The 23,430-nt window shown below is 42.8% G+C and overlaps 1 protein-coding gene across 6 annotated transcripts in view; it reads left to right on the top strand.

The window, feature by feature from the left end:
• ZMIZ1 (zinc finger MIZ-type containing 1) overlaps positions 1-23,430 on the top strand; it is a 365,816-nt gene that overhangs the window by 40,146 nt on the left and 302,240 nt on the right. For all 6 annotated transcript variants that reach the window (XM_069863880.1, XM_069863879.1, XM_069863883.1 and 3 more), the window contains exon 2: positions 11,600-11,726. The gene's annotated coding sequence lies outside the window, so the exon portion shown is untranslated. The remainder of the gene's footprint in view (positions 1-11,599; positions 11,727-23,430) is intronic.

Genomic DNA, 23,430 nt, shown 5'->3' on the forward strand with positions numbered 1-23,430 from the left:
ACACAGACAGGCCTTTCTGTTCTACCAGATCATTGCATTGTCCTGTTTCTACTCTGTCACTGGAGTGTGTGGCACTCCTGGAAACACTATGTTCCTAGCTCTCCCCTCTACCTAGTCAACACGGCTTGTCTGCCAATTCATTCTCTTTGAATGTGGGTTTGGTCACTCTCATACAGCTGTGCCAAGAATTACTTAGTGATTGCAACAGGATTTGGAGTGACCGTGTAATGGTGGGGAAAACAGATTTGTATTCTTTCTGCTTGTTAAAGACACAGGAGAGAGGACTTGCTGTCCCACAGGAGAGAACTCAAATGTGGGGTCTTAACGAACGCCAAAGACCCTCTGGTTTGCTTGACTGTCTGAAGGTTTCTGTTTTAATATGATGCCAAAGGAAATAAAAGTGTGCGAGACGTGGGCTTTGACTGAGGGAGAGGGGCATTTATAAACCTAACCTAAATTCATTTTTGTGTGAGGTTATTTTGGTTTGTATGGTTTTGTATTTTGTTTTTTTTTGGTTTTTTTTTTTTCCTAAGGAACCCAGACATGTTCATTTTCCTAAGTTCTTGATGCAGTTTTCACACTCTGCTTTCCTCACATATACTGTCAGGGCAACATCATTCATGTCTCTTGAGAATCCCTGCATTCACCCTGAAAGATAAGAATAATAGGAAAAAGTAAGATTCCTGATATTACTAATGCAAAGGTTGTGTGTGTGTGTGAGGCCAGGTTGTATGGGGCTTTGAGCACCCTGATCCGGTGGGAGGTGCTCTTGCCCATGAGGGGCGTTGGAAACGGATGGGCTTGGAGGTCCCTTCCAATCCCAACTGTTCCATGATTCTGTGATGGCCTGTGTTTTGCTCTAAAGTGCATTGTTTGTATGTTAATCCCTGTCCCGTGCTCGTGTTAAGGTCTTTCCTGCACAGCTGAAGCACGAAGATATTAGCAAATAGATATTAGACCCAAGTTGTTTGTGTGTATGTTTGTGTTTTTTGGGTTTTTTTTCTTCTCAGAATTTCATTGAAAAGGTGAGCTTTGTGGTTTGGCATTTGGTGAGAACTGCAGGGTGTGTTTTAGATCCTAGGTAAAACTGCTTTCCCAAAATTGGACTATCTGCCGTGTCTGTTTTGGACCAAGGGCTCAGAGCCTGGCTTGCTGCAGCAGGAAGGATTCAAACGGTATCTGCTTTTTCTTACAAGGCTTTAGCTTGTTGATTAGTATTGATTGCTGAAGGAATTGGCCACTTGAGTAGATGCTGAATCAAATAATCCCCTTAGTTCTTGCTTTGCAAATCCATTGTCCTGGAACATGCTGCTGAGCAGCTTTGCATAGGTGCCACAGCATGATGGGAAGTTCTCTCACAGTCACACTGGTAAAAATTGCACCTTTTTTCTTCTTCTTAAAGTACTATTGACAAGGGATTTTTGTGCATAAATTTTCTGATAATAGTTTGTAGTTACATCTAATAGAATAACAATGAAAGGCCAGGAGTAGCTTTCTGATGTGTCTAAACGATTCAGACACCATGAGATTTGGCCTTCTGAGTTGCACTGTGAAATTTTCCCACATCTTTCTACCTAAAAAGTCTCTTGTTCTACCTGAAAAACACTGATTCAGCTCTTGACACACATCCTAAATGGAGTACCTGTACCTAATGCATCTTCTAAATTTTGTATTCTAAACTGGTCTCTGAGATGTTGATGGCAAAACCATTGCCTGTTCCTACCCCACCTGCTCCAGACCTTTTGCAGTAGTATAGGGTGTGTGACAGTTATGTTGGGATACAGGGAGGGGGCAGAGGATACACCAGAAAACAGCCAGGAATTTTATATGCGAGTTTCAGAGCACAGCACTTGTTCTGGTCTGTGTTAATTGAAATACTGTGAGTACAAACTTCAACTGATATTTGTAAGACATTACTACTGACGTGTGAAAGTAAGGATGAACCAAACGGGAGATGCAGGATCAGCCACGTAAGCCTTGTTTCTGCTAATTGTCTTGTACGAAGCCCAGGGAAGTCAAACGATTCCTGCTGTGGTGCTGCTTGCAAATTTAGAGCCTCTGGCTGACAGACAGTCGGTACCTGTTACACACTTTGGGGGCTGACAGCTCTGCTGCTTACCTGCTTCTGTCCTTGATTCTGAATTGCCTCTCTCTGCATTTTTTAGTTATTATTCATAGAAAAAAAAGTCAGCTGAAGTTTTCTTATTGGAATCTTCCTTTTGCATTTCACATTAGCTGTAGCTGCAAATATTGAGAAAATATTTGTTTCAGTTGATAACTTCAGATAACTGGGAATTAAATATTCACTCAACTTTATTCCTAGTCTGTTCTAAAGTATTTAAAATTCATTCAGTAGAGGAAGACATAATTCACGTGGGAAACAGGAGCTGTGGAAAAGCCTCTGAACTTGGAGGAGGAGGAGTATGTCATGAATGCATCTTATTGTATCAGGCATCTACCTAGTGCTGCTATGCTTTGTGTTAGGAATAGCAGAATTGTCATCAATAGAGTTTTATTTAGGAGGCAATCCTTGTAAAGGGTCCTTTGGAGACAATTTGCTCTCTGCTTTGGTTTCTGATTAAATTCCTGAGACTGAATTTCTTGTAGTGAGAAATTAGGTCTTAGATGGATTTCCAGAGGAAAAGTATTGATTAAGAGTCATTTGTGACCATCTGAACTTTGGGACAAGCAAACGTGCTAGAGGTGGGAAATATAGCCAAATGTATATGCACACCCAGGTTCACTGATTTTTCTTCCTTCTCTGGAAGACTGAGTCTCAGCCACTGAACACTGATAGCAGGCATCTATCACAAAGGAAAGAAACATTGGAACTGGGGAACAGTACATTAGAATTCCTTGAAGATGTGAAAAAAAATATCAGAAGTAGTTAAAATGTGGGTTATTATTGCAAAATAATATGAAACATTAAGATAATAAGTGCTTGAGAATGTGTGTGTTGTAAATAATGATGTTCCTAGCACTGTCTTTGGACATGGTGCATGTTACTTCTCCCAAGTAACAAGTGATAGGATGGGAGGCAATGGCTTCAAGTTGCACCAGAGGAGGTTTATGATGGATATTAGGAAAATTTACTTAAATTGGTGAAGTACTGTATCAGGCTACCCGGGGCAGTGATGGAGTCTCCAGCCCTGGAGATGTTCATAAAACATGTAGATTTCATGTTTCAGGACAAGGTTTAGCAGACACGGTGGTGTCACGTTGATGGTTGGACTTGATGATCCTAGATGTATTTTCCAACCTTAGCAATTCTATGATTCTAGTCTATGAACAAGTTTCAGCTAAGAGAGAACTTTCTTCTATTTGTGAAGTCTCTGAACTTGCTAGACCATTGGGATTGTTAGTGAATCTTCTGAAAACAACTGAAATCACTTTCCTAGCAAAAGAAGCAAGTTAGTACCCACAGCTAATGCTTTCCTTTCTTCTATACCCAACGTGAGCTGTTTCAGGGGGAAGTGGGTAACTGAGCTCCTGAAGCAGAACCACTTGTTCTTCACTGATGTTGCAAACCTAAAGCTAATCCATTTGGTTTAAACAGCTCTTCTGCACTGGGTATGCAATGCATTGGGATCATGGTGCCACTGCACAAGTCTTTACTAGTAGCAATGTTGTTGCCAAATGATCTCTGCATATTGATAATGAGTCTTCTCTGTTATGCCTGTAACCTTCCCTGGGGTGGTGCGAAACTAGATCACCAAAATGATTTATGAAATGGAAACCTGTTTTAACACTCATATTAGTGGTGGTTTGACACTTGCTTGGCTTTGTTATTTTAAGTGACTTCTATCATGGAATCGGTTGCAAAAAACAAAGGGGAGTGAGTGGAATCTATGCTCAGATACTGCTGTGTGTGACCCAAACATCCAACATGGAAAGATCCTCTCTCTGCTATGAAGAGAAGTCAAATAGCACAGTCTCAAGTGAGGGTCTTTGGTGTTAAACATGCAGTACTATTCTAGAAGATGCATCTCTCTTCTCTGGTAACATATCCCTTACAAACACTGATGAAGATTTGAAAGGCTTTAACTGTCAGTTCAGAGTTGCTTTCCATTAGACTTAGTTGCAGTTGTCATGAGACTTACATTGGGGGATCTGAGAGAGTTTGTTCTGCAGCCTTTGCTTATATCTTCTCATTCAAGGCTTGTTTTTATTACAAAGGGAAATGTTTTTATGCTTCTATCACATCTTTTAGATCCAGATTGGGGTGTCAGAATTAAAATCCCACATAATGTATTGGAAAACTTATGTGCTTCGCAGGTGAGGCAAAATTTAATAGCAGTTGTAACTTCTTGGAATGTGTGTTCTTAGTGGGAGGTTGGAAAGAGATGGGAATTTGAGTGGTCTAAAAATACCCAACAACAACCAGATTAAGTACTTTAAAAAACAAAAGGTTTGGCAAGAAGGATGTGTTACAAGTAGTCAATACTTTGAGACAAAAAGAACATTAACCCAATAATTTCCAACACGTTCTGCTGGGAGGTGCTTAAAGCCAGAGTTGGAACTCCATGGACTTTCCATACATGTATCGCAACCCCTTTTCCTTGTCTCACTTCCGAGGCTGATGGCAATGGGGAAGGGATTGTCAGTGCTGGTGTCTTGGGCTGCTCGACCTGTGGTTTGTTCATCTGCTGCAGCAGATTCTTGCAGGCAAGCATGGAGCTGGTCCAAGCAGCTCATGTCAGTGACCTGACTTCCATTGACCTCTTCACAGTTAAGGCAGTGGTACCTGCTAATGGCCTGAAGGACAGGCAAGCATGTTTTCTCTGGGGCTAATGCTGGTTCCTTCATCAGTGCGGAAGCTGTTAGTGATTGTGTTACATTAATAACGTGGGCTGTTGTTCTTACAGTACTGTATATAGATTAGGCTTAAAATTATACTGAAATAGATTGTGAATTACTTAGCTTGTTGATATATTATGAAATCAATTCAGTCATGTAATAGCTTTTGTATTATTACTTTAAATACTGTATTACCTTCCTTTTTTTTTTTTGATGTTAGGTAGACTTACGCTAATGATGACTGGAAGTAAGTATCTTTGTATTTTAGAACGTAATTGTCTGTTAACAATCAGGCCAGAAAATGTTTTCCAGTGACAGCAGCTTTTCCTGGCTACATTGGTATCAACATTTAGCCTTATCTAGTTGCTCAGCTGAGTGCATTCTTGAACCATTTTCAGGAAAAAAAATATCAAACAAAAAAAGCAACAAACCTTCATAGGACTTAGGGGAGCAGACAAAGATTCTTTCTGTACTTTGCTCTGAGTCTTTAACATTCAGTTTTTTTCTGCATGAACAGAAATGTTCTTTGAAGGAATTTACGCCATCACGAGGAGTGGAACACTTTGAGGAATTTTTCCTACTAGTACTTTCTGAGTGGGCTCTGGGTGCAGGCACGTGTCTCTCCAGCAGTTCTCGGCATTGTGTTTAGCTTTGGATGTGTCTGCACCATGCTCCAGAGCTGCTACTATGTTATACTTGAACAGACACAAGGTAGTTTAAAACAGATTAATCTGAGTTCCAGTAGCAGGGTTGCTGCAGGGCTAAGGCTTCCCTGGCTGAGTATCTAGCCAGAGGTGGTGTTTCTGAGTGTTTCATGTTGGTGTTTGTATGGCTATGGCTCACTTGCTGTAGCTGCTTTAGTGGTAGGTCAGCTAGGTCCTTGCATGCTGCAGCCATACGTGGCTTGCCATTGAAGGTTGTGTTCCCTCTTTGCCACATTTTAAACCAGTGAGTTTCAATAAAATTGCAGGGGATGGAAGCTGAGAGAGCAGCTTTGTAAGATGAGTCTTCAGTTTGTGCATAAAATGGGTGAAAAATGTGATTTTACTTCCCTTCACTGGTAGCTGGCATGTCCCAGCCAGGCAAGGTGCCACCAGTTGGCATCTGTCTCCAGATTCCCCATATTGACAAGGGCCATTCGGAACTGATAAAAACATTAAGTCTAGTCATAACTCACCCCAGTAAAGGTTCACAGTAGATTCAAGAGACTCTCTCAGTTCCTGTATTTCTTCTGAGCCGAGGCTGTCAGTTGGGTGACAGTTGGGTTTTTCAGCACATTATCTGTTTCACTGGTTCGCAAGCAGCTTGGGGTGAAGCCTTCATGTCGCTGAAGTTGCTGGATGCTTTACTATTGACCTCAATACTCCTCCCTCTTCCTCATATGCCATTGAATTAACATATATTTCAAATAAAGGTCAAATTTGTAAATGCTGTCAGGGTGACCATAACTGCTTTAGGCTGCTGGGTGTTGGAGATGATGGACGACGTTGTTACTGGCCCTTACAGGCGATGAGGGGAAGTAGATGGGCCTTGGTTGCTAAAATTGCCTCTCCCTCCTATTGCTGCATGTTTACTGCAAAAGACAGAAGCCTCCTTTCAACCATCCTGCTTCATGTTTTAGCCTCTCTCCTGCTGCCAAGAATATTTCTACTCTGCGTCAAGAGAAAATGAATTCATGCCTTCAGGATTTGTACTCTTTGCTCTGTGCTATGTGATAGCAACCCAGTGAGATGCGCAAGTGGAAACTGCATTAATGATTGATAAAAGCTGAGAGCTGTTTAAGTTTTTTTTTCCTGTTTAATGACTATCAATAATTTAATGCATTTACTGTATGTTTTTAAGGATATCACCCATATTACAGGCTTGGGTTTAATAGGCTAAATGATTCAAGCTTCAAAAAATATAGATTTCTGACATGAAGTATATCCTCTTCTTAATTAAGAATAGGACTGAAAAATGTAAAATCAGGCTTGTAAGATGGAAGTGGATCTTGTGAAACAAATGTTTCTGCATGCCCTCCTCCCCGCCTCCTGTATCTTTCAGGCTGTTGCGTGGAGCCCAGGTGCTTTCTCTTGCCCTGCCGAAAGTGGTGGCCAAGCTGGGTGAGATGGTGTCTGTAGTCACAGTAGCATGTGGCACACCGAAGCCTGTGTTGCCACATCAGCAAGGAGCCCCAGGAGGATAATGCTCTCCAGGACAGTAGGAAGAAGTGTTTTATTATGAGGGTGGTAAGGCACTGGAATGTGCTGCCCAGAGAAGTCATGGATGCCCTGTACCTGCAGGTGTTCAAGGCCAGGTTGGATGGGGCTTGGAGCAACCTCGTCCAGTCAGAGGTGTCCCTGCCCGTGACAGGGGGATGGAACTGGATGGGCTTTAGGGTCCCTTTCAACCCAAACCATTCTATGATTCTATGAAATAGAATATGTTTGGCATTCAAATAAAGGTGGCTCAAATTATTAAAAATCATGCCTTTTTTTTTTTTTTTAGGAACTGTATTTCATGTAAGAAAAGTGCAGTGTGTTATATTCAGATATTTTGATAACTTTCTTGTCTCTTTGTAGAAGAGCTTCCTGTCTGTGCAGATACAGTTCTGGGGAAAGAGTATTTCTCTTTGAAGGAGCTTGTTTCTTCAAAGAAGAAACATTTGTTTTACAGTGCAAGTCGATGATCTCCAAGGTCTTTTTGAATCTAATGATTTCATGATTCACAAATACCTCCAGTACAGGTGTTTGTGGGGGCCAAGCTGAACCTTATCTGTGTATGCAGGCACATATACCCTTGCGCACACACACACATAAGCATGGCTATTAGGGATATCCGTTCAATTCATACTAAACTAAATGAGTATTTGCACATTTCCAGCTTATTCTTTTTATGTTGTTGTAGGTGAGTGTTGTGTTATATGCAAGTTCGATTTCATACTGACTGTGTCCAGATTGTAGATGTTAGAAAGTAGGTTGAAGCAGGAACCAACTATAGGGGGAGGTGAGGTTCCTGGCATCAAAACATCGGGTTTAAACCACTGCACTGAGTCTTCAGGGAGAGCCCCTAAAATACCTGGGAGGTGTTGCTACTGTTAGTGGCAGAGAGACTCCAGACTAACATATTTTAGTAAGGTCCACAAGAGAGACTTATGATGCTGTTCTAAAACTTTTTAACTACAAGTTTTTACAAGAATGTATCTGGAAAAGGTCTCTTTTTCTGTTTCGTCATGATGGGTGTATTTATAATCTTTTCTTAACTTGCCTGTTTGTCTTATATACAATGAGAAATTGAGATTACTTCTTCCTTCAATAGATATTCATGGAGTAGTTGTTTTATTATGTCTCCTAGACGGAGAGTTAGAAAAATAAACAGACACCACCCCCCAAGTAATTTTTTTTTTACTATATAAACTTGACCTATTTTTATGAGTGCTGTAATTCACCTGAACAAAAGTAGCTGTTTGTTAAATGGAGACTGAAGAACTTTGAGAACACTTTTTGTCCCCTGCAAGTCATGTGAAGTGATGTTGATGTGCACTTCCCCCTTAAATCCTGCTTTGCCTTGTGTGAACAGGGTTTGGGGAGGGTTTTTTCCATACAGCAGCACTCAGATGTAATTCCTTTCTCTACTTCTTCTTGTAATGGAAGTAATAAACCTGGAACTAGAAAACATTACAGGTTGCTTGTGTATAATGGAGACTCCCTTTAACAGAGCAGTTCCCCAAAGAGCTGCCGGTGCTCCTGATGGGGGTCAGGCAGGATGAAGCGAGCAAGCTCTTTGCCAGTGGTGCAGTGCAGACTGGAAGTGAAGGGAGTAACTTTCCCTAAATTTTCCATTTTCTAAACTTAAGTCTTTGGATGAATTAAATTACAGTCTAGATCCTGTCAAATGCTATGCAGAATCTTTGCGTTGGATTGTGGGAAGTGGGTTAGATTTGGGTCCCACTTGGAAAAAAATACTGTATTTTCATTGTGCAGCTGGAGGAATGAATCTGGGGCTGATCCTCCAGAAAGAGGGATCAGTTTTTAGTCAAGACTGTGCTTCAGAATCTCTGGTCCAGGTCAACTCAGGCACTTCCCAGAATCAGCGTGAGATGTAATGAAGATCTAGCTCTAGTGGGTGGAATTGAAGATTATTTTTATTAAGCTCAATATAGGAAAGCAACTTGGCTAAACCCACTGCAGGAGTTGACTCACACACCATCTGAGGGTGTTTGTCTTAACATATGCCTCCTCATTTATCTAATGTTGATGTCAACGATTTGTTGGGTTTTGATACAGTGTTTCCCAGTTTTCTGTTTGTGTCTGTACACCCAAAACATTTTGACATCTTTCTTATACAAATTATCTCTGGCCCTGCCAGAAATTTAGTCAAGTCTTTTGGTATCGTAAGCCATTTTGCTTGGTTTCTCCACTTAGAATTTGACTTCTGGGTAATGCATTATTTCACTTCATTTTATTATTTTTCATGCCTGAGATTTGAGAACAGAGTGATCTCACTTTCTCTGGGGCAAGTAATCTTGAGTCAAAGCTACATCCCTAAGTGGTACCTGGGGCGGATTTCTGTCTCCCTGAGAATGTCATTAATAAACTTCCATTTTCTGCAGTTAGCCTTCTTTTTGACACCTCTTGATTTTGTTCAAATATATGATTTGTCCAAATCTGGTACCTCTGCTTTGAATTATTTCTCCTACCAGTAAGAGGACGAAAGTGTAAATATTTTTAAGCACTTAAAATGTAACTGGTACATCAATGCTTAGCAAACTTTACCTGATATATGGGTGGGATTTCTCATAGTACGGAGAAAAACACTGTCTAAAGCATCCTTTTGATTTAATAATGAAAAAGAAAAGCAAGTGATGCATTTGATTTAGGGATACAAAACTAGTGAGTGGTTGAAAGGGGAACACATTGTTTCTTTTCTTGTATTTTGCAGACTGGTCTGTGTGGAGCTGCTGGGTGCATATTGATTAGCACGTAGCCTGGGGATGTACATGTGTCAGGAGCAATTCACTGAGGGTCATTGCTTCTCTGTCCCCACTGTGGCACCATTTCCCTCGCATTAAAAAGCATAACGATTTGAGTACTCCAGGTGTTGGCTTCAGTTGCTTTGCATCAATTGGTATGAGAGAGCTGAAATATGGCAGAAGGCAGAAATGCGACTGAGGGGTGTAACACACAGAGGAAGTGGAATGGAACAGTGTGAAATGTTTGCCTTTAGGGAACGGGTTGGGGAGGCAGGTTTTTGACCAGGTACGCTTCTCTGTTGATCCATCCTCTCGCATTGTCAGATTATGGCTAGGGTGCATGTAACAAGGCAGAAGAGGTTTTGAATCACTGATCTCATTCTTTTCCTCCTTAGTGCGCATTTTCTGTGTGTTGTCTTCTGTGTGCTTTATAGTTTTTCATTGTTTATTTACACTGCCATAGTTACTTCATGAATTCTTTAAGTCACTGTCTATCTAGAGGGGAATCTGGACGGAATTATTCTTGCAGCTTTAAGTCTTCCTGACAGGAGGAGAGAAGAGGAGAGCTTTTGTCCCCTAGAGAAATGCAGGAGCCGTGGCCATTTAGAATTGGACAGATGTGGTCAGCTTTAAGGGAGATGCCTTAATGGGAGTGCTGCCTTCTCTGTTGTTTCCTATCTGTTGGAACCTCTTGTATGAAATGTCTTGCAGGACACCAGTTGCGCGCTGTTAGCAGACAGGATAATTGTGTTTTTGAGGGGTGCCAGAGGTATGTGTGGAAAGGTGAGGTAGCATAGACTTGTTTCCTCATTTTGAGAATTTACATTCAGATTTTCCATGTGACAGAGAACAGTAGAGTTTTCTGTATGAATATAAGCCAACAAAATATGATGGAGAACAGACTGGATGTGTTTCCCTTTGCTTGCTCCCCATGGAAAACCTTGATTGCCATTTCCTCAAACATGTTAATGTCTTGCATGCACCCTTTAAAGTAATTTTCCACTTGATTTTCCTGCCTTTCATCAGAGGCAGGTACTGGAGGTAGGGAGGGGCCCATTAGATCCGAGTGCCTGTAAGTCTCTTTAAATTCATGGTAGGAACAGGGCAGAGAGAGATATGGTTTGAGGTGAGGGATTATGGTTTGGTGGGAATGAAGCTGGATTTCTGAATGGTATCTCTAGGCACAAAAAAGCCTTTTGGTTCCCTTTCTCCTCAGTCTGTTGCTTAATATTTTTTCTCTTATTGTTACTGAAAGATTTGATATAGCTGGAAGAGGTTGTCTTAAGAAAATAGGTTGTTTTAAGAAAAGAGTATTTGTCTTAAAAGGAAATATAAGTTACAATAACTTCCGTTTACCTCATAATTCTAGGCATGATCCTTGCAGGGAAGGAAGAGTACAATAAGCACTTGAATGTCAGTATATACCTGTATGTTCAGTGTGCATGTTGGAATTTGCCTTTTGCCAACTATTTTGATAGTAAATGTGGATCATTTAAATTTTTACAGAAGTGGGCGTGAGCTTGGCTGAAGCAGATTTACCTACAGAATTGAGTGCTTGAGAATATCCTTGAATGAGACCATATTCCATTCTAGTGTGGGACTTGAATCCCATTGTGACATGAATCAGTCTTTGTTTCCCTTAGTGATAGGTGCCTTGACCTTCATATTACATATTTTGATAAGGTGATGACAAAAGGAGAGAATACAGCACAGCTCAAGCTGGTGTTTTGGAACTGGTGAAGGAGAGGCACAGTTCCTCTTCTGAGTTATTGTAATCTGTAGCCTTTTCAACAAACATGAGAGCTAATATTTTTTTGTTTATTTTTTTCTTTTTTTCCCCCCACTCCTTAGGAGGTATCGTTTAGCCGAAGAAGGAACCAGCTCCCTGCCTTTTTTCTTCCTCTCTCCCTCCTCCTTTCTTCTTGCCTGAATTAGAAGCTCCAGGAATGTGCTAATTGGCGGCGGCCTCTTCAGAAAGGTAAGTGGTAATTGTTATCTGCTTTTTGAGGTGTCTTGCCTGCTCAACTCCTTCTGGAAAGGAGGGTGATGTTAGGAGAAGCTTGTCTACATAGAGTTGAGACAAGTCTTCTGGTTTATGTGGATTGCCCTTCTAACAGGGTGATGCAAACAGAAGCATCGTGGGCTTCTTGTTCTACTTCTGTGTGCAGGATACAGTCCCTTGGGAAACACTAGAAAAAGTGGTACATTTTAAATGCTTGCAGAGGAAAAAAAAATTGTGACTTGTATTGCAGACTGATTAAATCCGTGAATATCAGCTTAGAGGAAGAGACAGTGAGTGATGTCTGGAGAAGCCAAGTTGAAGAATTGTGTCTCAAAGTGCTCCTCTTATAATTACCATACACATACATCTAAGCAGATAAATATAGATTTTTGGTTGTTTATTTGTTTTGGATTTTTTAAGCCTGATTATCTTCTCTGGGATCCTTCACGGTTGTACAGGTTGATAGGGCAGGATCAAGCTGGAACCCTGGCTGTAATTCTGAATGGTGTGTTTTATGAAGAGCTGGAAACAGATGGTGATTCTTCACCTCTCCAGACTTCTTTTAGTTTTGGGCACAAGTGCAAAATGTGGTGGGTGAGAGTTCAAATGCAGTGCATCTTTTTTTTTTTAATACTTCTAAGCAATTAAATTTTGTAGTTTTGTAGTTATCTGATGAGATCCACATGTAACCCGTGCCCCGCTATGCACTTGAAGACATTCCGTTTATGTGTCAGGATATATAAAGTACAAAAAGAGCGCTGTGATTCATAGAGCATCCTGAGCTGCATGGGTAGACTCAAGTCAGTTGCTAGACAAATTGCACATATATTTTAGTGTCAGAACTCAATGTATATATTTGTATTTGCTTAGGAATTGGGTGCAGTGCTTTGAGATGTCGTTTCCCATTCCATCTTTGTGATAGACATTAATACTCCTTGTATTGGAGGCAATATCTTCTGTCTAGACCTCAGCCATTCACGTTCACGGTTGATGTCTTAACTTAAACCAGCTCTCCGAAAGGGATTTATACGAACTTGCTGGGCTCTGAACTGAGGAGGCCAATGAGCGATTTAATTTCTTCTGCCAGATTTGCTCTGTGGTGCTAACCTTTTTGAAGGGTTTGGGAAGGCAGCACAATGCAGTAATGTCTCAAATTGCCCCGGTGAGGTTTGTCAGCATTGATTTGTCAGACCCCTCAGCCTAAGTACACTAACTTATCGAGGATAAGCTGCAGACGGGTAATGTGCCTTGGGATGTTCTCTCCCATTCTCCATTTCATTCTTGACGATGCAAAGGCAAGCAAAGTCTTTATCGTATGGCTACCACCAGCCGCCTGGCTACCTTCTGCAATAAAACTAATGACCTGATGGGCAGATGTTTCATGGAGACCTTCAGCTGAAGCAGAGACAAGGAGAAACATACAGACCAGCTAAAGGGTTCTCAAGGAGTTTGTGATTTCCCCAGGGCTCCCTCTGTGTAATTACCTGTCTGTTGCTTTGTCTCCTACCTTTTAATGCAGGAGGAGTGTCAGACTCCAGGCCGCTAATCTTTGTTACTATGGCAAGGCTGGTTACACTCCTCTTCTTGCACTTCAAAAATAGCAATCGCTGGTCCCCAGCTGGTTTCCTGAATCGAACTTAAAAACGGATGATAGCTTTTCTCCCCAGTGCCAGACTAAATAGTGCAGCTGCCTGTGCTGTTGCAGGCAAGCATTGCCTCCGCCACTGACGGAGGAATGCTGAGAGGAGGAGCCCACAGAAGCTGCCTTGTGGCCTCAGAACCCGTTTTCTCCCAGACAAGTGAAAGCTCTGACAGATTCCTTTGAAACACAGAATTTTGGGGCACACTGAAATGTGGGAGGCTTGGCTGAGCTGCAGGTGTGGAGGAAAGCTGCTATTAAGATTTGTAGCTCCAGCAAGTTTTTACGCAGTTTCTGTCTGCCGTAATTCTTTGAGTTGGGGGCTGAGGGAAGCACGAGCTCTCCAAGCTGTTTCGCAAGATTGTGGGCATCAGTTGTTCCCCTCCTAGCACGCGTCTCGTGCAGTGATGTGCACTGGAGACAAGTGCCTCTGCTCAGTTCACAGGGTCAGCTGAGAGGCTGTGTGCAGCCCCCTGCATTTCTCTCTGACTGGACACACCTGTTTGTCCCTCTCACAAGGCACTGGAAATGTGGACAGGGTTCCCTACCTGTTGCTCCCTTTCTCCTTCTGCTGCACGTGCTTCCTGTGTCAGACGGATCGCCCTTCCAAAGTCGTGGTTTGGGAAGGGCTCCAGCACAAACACATTGTCTCTGTGCCCTCCTTTCCATCCTCGTGAGGACAGGGAAACTGTCCCCATGTTGGACAGGGTGACTTTCCAGCTGCTGCAGCCACTTGTGCACCCAAGGAATTTATGTTGCTAAACTCTTTTATGGTACCTTTGTAAAACACGCTTTCACTGGCTGCAAATGTGTGATGGTGAAGCAGCTGAGACTGTATTGTTCAATGCAGTCCTGCAGACTCTGTTTCTCATGGTGAAGAGCTCTGTGAGGAGAGCCTGGATGCAACAGTAGAATTTGAGGACCTGAAGCAAAAGGAAATCCTTGCCAGTGTGTTGCAGTAGAGCAGATTCAGGAAAGGTGGAGGATGGGGAAGCATATCCCCCTTCCCAGACTGGAGATGTTGGAGGGGGATAGAAAGGAGGGAAGAGGCAGGGCAGGGACGAAGAAACAAAAGATCAAGCTGGCCAGTGGCCCACAGTTTGCTGTGGTTTGTTTCCTGCCTTTAATGCTATGCTTTCCTCCCCCATTTCCTCCAACTAAACTTGGGCAAAGATAATTTTCCATTATTTTTGCTCATTAAAAATGCAACCTTGCCTTTGTTCAGGCTGTTTCAGACGTTGTGTTGCTTATTGGTGTATCTGGAATGGTGATTTTTGCACTGATTTTTGATTTAACTTTTATTTTCCTCTTTATTTCCCCGTTTCTCTCCCGCATTTGTATGAACCTGACCAATCTCCAAGGGGAAGGTGACACTCCTGCTGGCTAGGATTTCAGGGGGTGACACTGTGTATGTAAAGCAGCATGCCTGTAAGAACTTACTTGTCAGTGGGGAATTTCTTTTTTCATGTATAAATCAAGTTCATAGCTCTCAAGCCTTTGTAGAACGTTTCAACAAGGTGTTTGTTTCAAGTCTTGGTCGTCTCCCCGCCCCCGCCAAATCCTTTGAGATAAGTTCAGGATTAGGATTTTCCCTTCAGAGACTGCATTCAGTAAAATGAAGTGTCTGTCAGAGCTATATTGCACCTTAAAAGAGGATGACAGGTTCTTCCAGCGTCCTCAGTTTGCAAAGCCTGAACCATCTCCCGGTTTGAATCAGGTCTTCACTGCTTAAGGCCTTCAAGTACTTAATTAACTTGATGTTAGCATTGAGCCTGTGCTCTCTCTCTCTCTTTTTTTTTTAATGCTGGTTTTGATATCTTTCTGGTTTTTGTTTCACGAAGGTCCTGGGTTTTAATTTTTTAGTCTGATATGGAGAATATTTCCATCTCAAAAATTTTATTGGCAAAGAAAAACAATTTCCATCCCAACAGTCCCATTTTCCAGGTCGTTTGTATGTTTAGAATCTGTTCATTGTTTAGTGTAAGGGGGAAAAAAACCATCAGAAAGCGGAATGCTTGATTTTATATCTCCAGAAATATAGTTTTAAACTTCTTTGGTTTTAAACGTGCAGAAAGTAGGGAGTTCAGAGTTGAAAGTAACTTATTCTTAAATGACTTTTTCATACACAAAGTTTAGGAAACATTAAGAAGCAGAGTAAAAATCCTGCATGTCTTGGCACAAGCACCTAAGTTAAAATGGTATTGAGAGCCTTCACTTTGAATTTTCTTATCCTTTCAGTTTTGGGGGTCAGCCCTTCTCTGAGGGCAGATTTCTCAAGTGAGTGGGGCTAGGGGAGGAGAGGTGGTGAAAAGATTGCAAGGGGTTGCCTCTGGGCATCTGTGTGGGTATGGAGGGCGTGAAGGTATTGTCTTCCCCACTTTGGTAGCTATGGCAATGACCATTTGTTGTCACTGGTTAAAACCCTTCAGTGCTTTAGTGTTAGCAGAGGGAGTTCTGGGTTGTTTGGCTTCCCTCCAGCTCAGCAATTATGGTCTGCCTGCCCCAGTCCTCCTTAATGCCACGGAGTTCTTGGTACTCCTCACAGTCATCATATTTGAGGTGTAGAGACCTACTTCTGATTATAAGGAAGAATTTTTTCACTGTGAGGATGGTGAAACACTGGCACTGGTTGCCCATGTGAGGTAGTGGAGGCATAATCCCTGGAAACATTCAAGGTCGGGTTGGATGGGGCTCTGAGCAACCTGATTGGGTTGAAGATGTACCTCTTCCTGCAGGAGGATTGGACTGGATGACCTCTAAAGGTCCCTTCCAACCCAAACCATTCTGTGATTCAATGTATGTAAAACTGAATCTACTTATTCATAAGTAAGTCCTACACTTAGTGGCATGTTCCCTTGTGCTGGGGCTTCCTCTCCTTTCCTGCTCCACCACCCCCATGAGCTGTAGTTGGGTCATAGAATCATAGAATGGTTTGAGTTGGAAAGGACCTTAAAGATCATCTAATTCCAACACCACTGTGATAGGCGGCCCCGTCCAACCTGGCCTTGAACATCTCCAGGGAGGGGGCATCCACAGCTTCCCTGGGCAACCTGTGCCCATGCTTCACCATCATTGTGAAGAAATTCCTTCTTATGTCTAGTCTAAATCTGACCCTCTCCAATTTACAGCCATTGCCCCTACTCCTATCCCTGTATGCCTTTATGGAAAGTCCCTCCCCAGCTTTGTTGTAGCCCCTTTCAGGTACTAGAAGGTCGCTATACGGTCTCTTCAGAGCCTTCTCTTCTCTAGGCTGAACAACCCCAACTCTCTCAGCCTGTCCTTGTATGGAAGGTGCTCTAGCCCTCTGATCATCCTTGTAGCCTCCTCTGGACCCGCTCCGACAGTCATTGCTCAACTCCTCTTTGCATTCACTCCCAGGGGTTGACAAGATGCTTCTGGAGACCTGCCATCACCCCTGGTGTGTAAGTAATTGCCCCAAACATTGAGGTGGTTCTCTGGGGCTTTGCAGGGCTGCTAGGAGGAGAGCTCTGGCTTGAATGACTTGCAGTGGTTGTTGCAGAGTGGTGGGGGTGAACATCGACAGTCTGCAGGAAGGAGTTCTTGGAAAGAGCCTGTGGTGCTAATCCATAATTAGTGACTGAGAGGAGCAGAGCATAACGCGTAGGTATTAGTGTAGGTGGCAGATTTTGGTGTTTTGCTTATATTACCTGTTAGTTCCTCAACGAAAGCTGGAAGGCACAAATGGGATTTGAATGTTGTTGAAGTTAGCGATAGAAAAAGAGCTGGTTTGTTGCCTGATTTCCTTACAAGTGATGACTGTTCTCTTCTGCTAGAGAACAACCCATCTGGATGCCTACTGCTCCATCCTTCAGCTTTGCAAAGATGTGTGTGAAATCCTCATGTATTTCAATTATTTGCCCGTTCAAAAAAATAACAAAACACAAACCAGACTTTTTTTTCTCTGACACAAGTTTTTTAAAGTCTGAACCAAAATGAATTGTTGTTTCAAACCCTTGTTTCCTACGTTTATTTGTCTGTTTTTTTACTGTGTCTGGTATACGTGTGGTTAAGATCTAGAAAATGTGGTCCTGCCTGGGGCGCTGGGAGGACTGGGTGCTACTTAGAGCTCAGGTGGTGGTGCCAGGATCGCTCATCCTGCTTCATCCCTTTTGGGCTTACCCCATGGGAAGGCTCCTGTTCAATTAGCCCAAGTGTTGTAGCAGAGAGCTGTGCTAACATCTTGTCAGAACAGAACATATTTGATCCTGCAGGAAGCTTTGTGTTGTAAAGAAATTTTGCCTAGAACATTCTGTGTAGATTTGAACTGGCTGGGAAAATTTGTACTGGGAAGTGCTTTGTAACATATGGTTGGAAACATTTTTGTCCAGTGCTGATGGCCTTTAGAAGCCCGATGAAGCACATCAGTGACTCATGGTCACTTACTGCCCTGCTGTGTGATGTAAACCAGATCTTCCTTTGGTGCCTGCCCACATGCAGCCTTGTCTGGCTGGATCATCAATTTCAGTCTGGTGTTTACACTCAGTGGCTCATAAGCTAGACACCCTCTTCTCTTAAACTGCTTTTAACACAAATACAAAGCTTCCTGTTGCTTTGGTAATATTCTACCTATAGTTTTCCTTGATGAAACAGAGATTTAGAGCTAAATGCTAGGGTGGCCCAGGAACTTCTATTTTGACTTCCCCTTAACTTCTCCCCAGGTCCATCCCTGAACTATGGATTTGTTACAATTTTAAGCCTAATGGTCTTTCTGTCATAGAAGCATAGAATGAATCATGGAATGGTTTAGGTTGGAAGGGACCTTAAAGATCATCTTGCCCCCACCTCCCTGCCATGAGCAGGGACAGTTCCCACTGAATCAGGCTGCTCAAGGCCCCATCCAACCTGCCCTCTCTGTGAGTGTTGTTGCAAAAGAATGAATGCTTAACTCGACAAGGAAGATGAAAGAAGAAAAGGGAAGGTGGGTGCAACTTGGGTGTGGTGGGTTTTTTTCCTACTTTCCAAACCCCTTTGGGTATTTCTGACATTCATAAAATCAGTTGAATAGAGACAAAAAATTGAGTGTATGAAGAACACTGTTTGCCAGCAAAATGAGCAGCTATGATGTATTTCAGTCTTCAGATGCTTGGCTAAAGAATGGTAACATAAGTTTTTTGCTGCTAGGAATTGAGAATTTGGCGGTAATATGCAACTGTGAAATCTGTAGGCATATACTGTAGCAGAAGCTGTCTTTATTCATATACAGCACATGGTACTTGGCTTGGGAGAAAGTTCTTTGCTCTCTAAGAAAGTCAGGTTTCTGATAGAACTGGCTGCTGTTTGTGCTTCATAATTAAAATGATTTTGTTCTGGAAAGACAAATGAGTTGTATGTATTAAGGGTGCTGTTGTTTTTCCCGTTCCCAGCAACTCTGTATTTCCCTGGCTCTTTCTCCTTTCCATGCTGTTTCTTTCCAAGCTTGTGATCATAATTACAGTGAGCAGTAGATTATATCCATCTGTATATTCCAGCAGGGAAATTTGAGTCTTGAATGAGTTTGGGACTGTGGGACCTTTCCTTCCTCACCTCTCTCTATAAAAGCGTTTGTAGTAAGCTTGGAGAGTACTGGGGATGTCAGTCCAAATGGCATAATAAGACACTGTTGGTATAGGGAGAATGTAGGATAAAAGGAAAAGAATGGAAGTATGCAAGTGGTGGTTCACTGGTATCACATTAATATAATCCTCAAATCAAGTGCTCATTCATTTAAACCAGAGGTTAATTAATCAGAGTGAGTAGATAAAATGATAAGCTGCTTTTAATGAAGTGAAGCAGCTTTATTAGCAGTAAGCAAAATGTAAAATATTTGGTGTCTGGCACATGTGGCTTTCATGGGGACGGTGGTTTGCCATCAGCTTTGGACTGTGCTGTGGGCTTTTCTGTGCTGCACTCTGCAGGCCATGCTCTCTTCCGTGCTCCAGCTTGTGGATGAATCAGAATGCAGGAGACTGAACCATTTTAAAAGCAGAAGAGAAAATGTTCCTCGCAGACCTTTCTCTATGCCAACTGCTGTATGCTATCATTTTTCTTCAGAGATAGCAGGCCTTACGCATACACAGCAAGTAAGCAAACAAGAACCCGGTGTGGATTTACAAGAGTGATGCTCTTGAAAAACAAAAGGAATGTTTTCCTGTGAGGGTGGTGAGGCACTGGCACAGTTGTGCAGAGAAGTCGTGGCTGCCCCATCTCTGGAGGTGTTCAAGGTCAGGCTGGATGGGGCTTTGAGCAGCCTGATCCAGGGGGAGGTGTCCCTGCCCATGGCAGAGGGGTTGGAACTGAATGGCCTTCAAGGTCCCTTCCAACCCAAACCATTCTATGATATGATATTGCCTGGTAACTGCTGCCGTAGCCTGAAACCCATCAGTAGTTCTCTACCAACTTGCGTCTTAGGAATAGAATTGCACCAGAGAGGTGCTGCTTGTGTGTGTGTTCAGGTGGAGGGCCAAATGCAGCATGTCACTAGTGATGGAACTGGAGCAGACTTGCTTACTCTTGTTCGAATGGTCTTCTGTCCCTAGTGCAGCTGTGCCATTACAGTGTTCCCCAGTGTCTGTCCTGAAAAGCTGTAGAAGTCATCAGGTGCACTACCATGTGCGTGGCTATGCAGGACTGTAATAGGAAATACCCAAAAAGTCATAGATGAAGTAATTGACCCAAAGAACACATGTGTATGAAGAAGGAAGCTTTGTGGAATGATGAAACTACTTACTCTGGGTTAAATTAAATAAGTGTAAACGTCCACATTTAGGCTGAAATTAACTTCACTGATGATTATGTATAAAGATGCTTTTTGAAGTAAACTCAAACTAGCAATTTGTTCATAAAAGTTACCTGACAGCAAACTCCTTACAGACAAGGCATGCGGTAAGGTTACTGGAGTTCTGTGAATTGAAGAAGCTGGTAGATGAGGTGATGAGAATAGGATGCTGGCAAGTATATCGTCCTCCCCCCACCAGCCTTTTCTTAAAGGATTGCGGTTCCCACTGCCATTCAAGTGTAAAATCCCTTTGCTACAAAGAGGAGGCTGGCAGCTCCACGGGTTCAATGCTATAAGTGATGCTTCACTGGAAAGTTGAATCCCTGCAAGGGAGAATGCTGCTGTAGAGGGAAGCTCTCAAAAGGCTGGCGAGAACGGCAAGGGGAGAAGCTGTTAAGACCCTTGAAAGCACACTGGCAATTTTTGTCTTTACCATAAAATGACCTGGAGATGAGCCTGGCAAAGGGAAAGCTGCTCTTCAGGTGAGGTTGCAATCACCAGCTTCAGGAGTTCGATTTCATATGTGGTCCCCCTTCAGAATGCAGCACGCTGCTCTACTTGCCAGTGCTGCACACGGTGTCAGTATTTTGTCTACAATATGCATCGAGTCCCTCTTAGTTTTCTTGTTTGGATTTTTCTTTCTAGCAGCTTTGCATCATCGCGAGTCTTAAAACTTCAGAAGTGTAACTTCTGGGTGTGCAGAAGAGAGTAGGGCATCTTGGACCTTGTCGTTTTACAGAAAGGATGAGGTTAATCTAGCACATTCTGAAAAACCTTGTAAATATTTGATCAGCTACTCAGCAACACAGCTGAGCCAGTCGGGTTAATGCTTAATGTCAGAGCCGTCCTGAAGTGGGTGACTTTGGTGACAGGCTAAGGGTCACGGTGTAAGCAGTAGTTCCCCATGAACATATCTGTGTTCCCTGCTCCCCATCCTCCAGAACGGCCACCCACCCAGATGTGCAGGCAGGAGGAGGTGTGGGATAGCTGTAACCACTCCGGGCAGCGTCAGCTCTGTGTGTTCGGGTGGCAGCAAAATCTGTTTGGGCTGTTCCACCCTTGCCTTAATGCTTTTGCTGGTCTACTACAGTGTGGTGATCTCTGACTTTCAGGTGAGGGTAAGCAGTCGAGGCTCCCCGTCTGAGGCTCTCTGTGACTGCATCTGGATTGGGAAGGCTTTTATGCCTATATAAAAATAGCACCAGTAGGCAGTTTTCAGTAACTGGTCACTAGAGTGGAGCAGCCTAGATATCAGTGACAAATCTGGACATGAGAATCTTAGAAATGTAAGAAGTTTGGGTTCTGATACCTGTTGTACTTCGATAATTTTAAACCACCTCCTTCTTATATTGTATTGCTGCAGTGTGCCGGATGAAATGCTTTCTAGCCATGGAAACTTAACACAAAGGTTACACGGGAAAATGTTTGCAGCTTTATGAACAAGCTGAATGCAAATCCTTTCCTTTGTTTTATGTGAACTCAGCAGTGCAAGACAGCTTTCACTTTCCTGATGTGGAGTGCTTACTCATAACACTAGGCCCCTTCAGTCCTTCCAAGTGGCAAGAGCCTTAAATATCAACGCAGATGGGAGAAGATCCATTTGGAGAACGTTTGTATCATAACAGCCAAAGTATCATTTAAAAATAAGTGCATTTTTTTAAACTATCTACTGATTTTTTAGGTGTAATGACTGTACCATACAGTGCTTGTGCTCAGCACTGCTGTCAATTCAAGAGCACAGCAAGCTATTTTCCTGATTTAGAGACAAACACAGCACGATCCAGTAATTGCATAAAGAAGCAGTACTGCCCCACCTTCTGCTCCATGAGATGGTAATGAGCAAAACTTTGATTATTAAAAAAATTAACTTGTTACATGGCATTATGTCCCTGCCCATGGCGGTGAGGTTGGAACTGGGTAATCTTCAAGGTACCTTTCAACCCAGACCATTCTAGGGTTCGATTAAAAAACTGTAGCTCTTTCTTGTAAATGTGGGTATTCTCACTATTGTTTAAAAAAAATAAATCCTTTTGTTACTTGATGGCAGTAGTTTAGTGAGGACTATACTTGGAGTATTTACCCAATCTAGAAAGGAACGGGGGCTTTATAAGTACACATAGCTGAGAATGCCAGGTTGAGAGAGCTGGGGTTGTTCAGCCTGGAGAAGAGAAGGCTGCAGGGAGACCGTAGAGTAGCTTCCAGTACTGAAAGGGGCTGCAGGAAAGCTGGGGAGGGGCTCTTTATCAGGAAGTGCAGGGATAGGACAAGGGACAACAGTTTTAAGCTGAAAGAGGGGAGATTTAGATGAGATATTAGGAAGAAATGTTTTCTTGAGAGGGCTGTGAGGCACTGGTCCAGGTTGCCCAGGGAAGTTGTGGCTGCCCCATCCCTGGACGTGTTGGATGGGGCTTTGAGCACCCTGATCCAGTGGGAGGTGTCCCTGCCCATGGCAGGGGGCTTTAAGGTCCCTTCCAACCTAAACCATTCTACGATCACTTTTCTGTGCATCCATGTATTCAGCCAGAAAAGTTCCTTGCAGTCCCCTGGGAAGTAAATGGCATAGCTGGGAGGGGAATGGAGATTTCCTAATGTCCATTTCTCTCTTATAATTACCAAACAGCGCTTTCTCCTTCGTCATTGTAAACATGAATCACGCCAAATGGCATGCACAATTAGCGATTTTTTTTTCCAGCAAAGCTGGAGGAAGGAGGGAAGAGGGAAGGAGGAAGGGCTGGAGTGATGAAGGGGGAGGGGAAAGTCATTCAGGGACAACTGTACCTACTGGGGGCACGATTTAATAACGGTGGACGGTGGCGAGTGGAAGGAGCAGCCTTTGCTCAGATGCATTGTTATCTGCAGAGTCCCCGATCTGGGAGAGTCTGCAAAAGGTTTAATGCAAATCGGAGACCTCTGCCATTGTGTGAGACAGATTAGGGCTCATTTGCATTCTTTCTCCTATAATAATTACCTAGCAAGGAGTGCCTGTTACCATTAGCTTCATTCTGTTTGCCTGTGATAACGCCATCAGCAATCTCTTCTCCACGGATTATGGGCACTGTGAGGAAGGGCAGTGGGCCAAAAACCAGAAAAAAAATCTGTTGAAGAGAGTAGTAGAAAAATGTGAATGCTGAAAAATTAAAATGTAGATAATAGTAGCAATAGCTATTAAATACAGCTGGAGCAATACTGAGCTGAACAGTAAAAGTCAATATCAATCCATAATATTGACGAGTTGTTTGGTTTCAAGTATTGGTTTGGTGATAGAT

Source organism: Phaenicophaeus curvirostris, chromosome 9 (genome assembly GCF_032191515.1).
Source record: "Phaenicophaeus curvirostris isolate KB17595 chromosome 9, BPBGC_Pcur_1.0, whole genome shotgun sequence".
NCBI lineage: Eukaryota > Metazoa > Chordata > Aves > Cuculiformes > Cuculidae > Phaenicophaeus > Phaenicophaeus curvirostris.